Source organism: Lolium rigidum, chromosome 3 (assembly GCF_022539505.1).
Source record: "Lolium rigidum isolate FL_2022 chromosome 3, APGP_CSIRO_Lrig_0.1, whole genome shotgun sequence".
Classification (NCBI taxonomy): Eukaryota; Viridiplantae; Streptophyta; class Magnoliopsida; order Poales; family Poaceae; genus Lolium; species Lolium rigidum.
Window position 1 is genome coordinate 312,664,977 of NC_061510.1, and position 3,852 is coordinate 312,668,828.

A 3,852-nucleotide genomic window follows, 5' to 3' on the forward strand; every position below is an offset into this window, starting at 1 on the left:
ACGTGGGAATAATCCCCACCGTGCACGAGACAAATTCTAACTTTCAATCTAAGATGCGATCTACTATAACTAAAGATACACGGGCAATCTAGCCCAAATTCTTCGTGCAAGGCCGCTTCAGAGATCTTCCACGTGTAATCTTCCAAGCCCATCTCCCTTACGGCCCACCTCCTGATTTGGCCAAAATCTGGTGATAACACAACCGAACGTGTGACCGAGTACGGAGGTGCTGCCCGTTCGTGGCGCCGGTGATCAAGATCTTCTACGCGCTTTTGCAAGCGGCAAGTGAACGTCTACCGTAGCAACAAGAGCCTCATCTTGTAGGCTTTGGAATCTCTTCAAGGGTGAGACTCGATAAACCCCTCGTTGCTACCGTCTTCTAGATTGCATCTTGGCTTGGATTGCGTGTTCGCGGTAGGAATTTTTTTGTTTTCTATGCAACGTTATCCTACATCTAGCTACTGCTATGGACCCATGGTCCAGGGGTGAACTACTCACACATCAATCCGGAGGCGATCATGGCGATGAAGAGTCCTCCGGGAGATGATTCCCTCTCCGGCAGGGGTGCCGGAGGCGATCTCCTCGAATCCCCCGAGATGGGATTGGCGGCGGCTGCGTCTCTGGAAGGTTTTCCGTATCGTGGCTCTCGGTACTGGGGGTTTCACGACGGAGGCTTTAAGTAGGCAGAAAGGCGGAGTCGGGAGAGTCACGGGGGCCCCACACGCTAGGGCCGCGCGGGCCCCCTCTAGGCCGCGCCGCCCTAGTGTGGCGGCGCCCGTGGCCCCACTTCGTCTCCCTCCGGTCTTCCGGAAGCTTCGTGGAAAAATAGGCCCACAGGCGTTGATTTCGTCCAATTCCGAGAATATTTCCTTACTAGGATTTACGAAACAAAAAACAGCGAGAAAACGAGCAAGCGGCTCTTCGGCATCTCGTCAATAGGTTAGTGCCGGAAAATGCATAATAACGACATATAATGTGTATAAAACATGTGAGTATCATCATAAAAGTAGCATGGAACATAAGAAATTATAGATACGTTTGGGACGTATCAGGGTCCTGCTCAAACCTCTGTTAGTGGACATCGTTTTTATGTGAGTTTTGTTGATGCTTATAGTCGTTTCACTTGGCTCTATTTACTCAAACATAAATCTGATGTCTATGATGTGTTTCTCCAGTTTCAAAAACATGTTGAATGTCTCCTGAATCACAAAATTATTCATGTACAAACTGATTGGGGTGGAGAGTATGAGAAACTTCATCCCTTCTTTCATTACCTGGGCGTCTCACATCGTGTGTCTTGTCCTCACACACATCAACAAAATGGCACCGTTGAGCGTAAGCATCGTCACATTGTTGAAACCGGTCTTACTTTACTGGCACATGCATCGGTTCCCTTGTGTTTTTTTTTTTTGAGGGTGAAACAGTGGGAAAAAATCCCCACTGCAATTTTTATTGAAATATATAAAAAATGTTACAAATGTACAAGGTGTACAAAGAAAGAAAGAAAAGAAAGAAAGAAAAAAAGACTAAAACTATTCTATTCTAGACCATCATCTGAAGCGTTGAACCCAGACTTTGAATTGAGCATCCCACTTATTTTTAATTCTATAGGAAAGCAAATGGAGCTCTTGTTTGAGAACAATTTTCCAAGCACCTATGGATGGTATCTGGCCTTCAAAAATCTTCCTGTTTCTGACAATCCATATGGACCAAGATGCCAACATAATGATCTCCACAGACAAAAGGCACGTTTAATTTCTCCTTGATGTCATAGAAAGCTTCAAATACTGATTGTTGAATGGAAAGGCGAGGACGAGTATATTCCAACATTCTCGAGCAAAAGGGCAACTCCAGAATAGATGTGCTAGTGTTTCCTCTTGATTACATTCTAGAGTGGCACAGTTATATGACTGTAAATTGCAATTCTTTCTCCTTAAGAGATTCCTTGTATTTAAACGATCATGCAAAAGCAACCAGAAGAAGAACTGATGTTTTGGTTGACAAGAGGACTCCCATATCCAGGTAAAGAATTGAGGTGCATGCTGTACACCAATCAAGAATTTGTATGCATTAACTGTGGAGAATTTGTCAGATCCCCAAATGTAGCACCAAGAATCAGAGGCTTGTTGTTGATTCTCAATATGAATGGAGTCGCATAGGGTCTCTAACTGTTCAAATTCTTCAAAAGCTTGTTGAGATAAAGGGAGATGGAACAAATCTTGAAGATATTCCATCTGCATCACTTTACTGACAGAGAGATCAGTTTTTTTAGCAAAGGTTATGAGGTGTGGAAATTTATGATGTAGACAAGCATCCCCCACAGGTCTGTCCAAAACAGAGCAGTTTTTCCATCTCCCAATTTACATCTAGCCATGGCTTTATATGCATCAATGAGCTTCAAGTGAGATTTCCACCAAAAAGATCCTTCTAATTTAACTCCAGGTGGCTTATCTTCATCATAGTAAGTGTCTCTTATGAGATTGACCCAAGGAATATCCAAGTTATTGTAGAATTTGTCCAAGTTCTTGAGTAACAGAGCTTTATTCTGAACATCTAGGTCAAAGACTCCCAAGCCCCCTTGTTCTTTAGGCCTGCATATTTTTTTCCATGAGACCAAAGCATTCCCTTTTGCTTGAACATCCGTAGTTTTTTTCCTCCAAAGGCGAGTGCCTCATATATTTGATGACCTGATCTTTAATAGTAATAGGTACATCCAAGCAACACATATAGAAAATTGGAAGTGAAGCTAAAACTGACTTGACAAGCTGTAACTTCCCTCCATAGTTTAGAAAATCTGCAATGCCACCTAGCCTTGTTTGAACTCTTTGTACCATTGGAAGGAAGTATTCAAGAGATGGTTTTGTGATGCTAAGTGGCAAGCCCAAATAGGTGAAAGGAAGAGAACCAACTCGACAATTTAAAGTGGCGAGCAAAGTGTGCTAATCTCTCTGCAGTCATATTGATGGGCATCATACTTGATTTCGATAATTCACTTTAAGTCCAGTGGATATAGCAAAGGAATGCGAGAATAGCTTTGAGACAAAGAAGTTGTTGTGCATTTGCTTCCATAACCGGGAGTGTGTCATCGGCATATTGAATCACGGGGAAGTACTGGACAAGGTGTGCAAGGAATGGGTTTTGAGATAAGGTTTTGTACCATAGCTTTGTTCAAAATAGATTGCAGGAAGTCAGCAGCCAGCACAAAGATTAGTGGAGATAAAGGATCTCCCTGCCTGACCCCTCTCTTGCAATAAAACTTCTTTCCAGGGACTCCATTTAGCATAACAGCAGAAGTTCCAGAGGAGAGAATCATTGAGATCCAATTTATCCACTTATCACCAAAACCTTTTGCTTTGAGAATGTGCAGAATTGTTGAATGTTCAATCTTGTCAAAAGCTTTCTCAAAGTCCAGCTTCAAGATTAGAATCTCTTTTTTTGATTGATGACATTGATAGAGATATTCAAATGCCCAACCAAGGCAATCTTGTATAGATCTTTTCTTAAGAAACCCATATTGATTCTTGTGTACCAAAGAGAGGATGATATCTTGAAGTCTATTAGCAAGCAGTTTTGTGATGATTTTTAGCACAGAATTCAGCAAAGAGATGGGCCTGAAATCACCTGGAGAGCTGGGATTATCTATCTTTGGAATCGAGTGATAAAGGAAGAATTTATACTTTCCGAGTGTAATATTGCCGGCATGGAAATCACAGAGCAATTTCTTAACATCAGGAGCAATAATAGACCAACAGGTTTTAATAAATTCATTGTTAAAACCATCTGGTCCAGGAGACTTGTCATTTGGCAATTGCTTAACAACATCATCAATTTCCTTGTCTGAAAAAGGAGCTT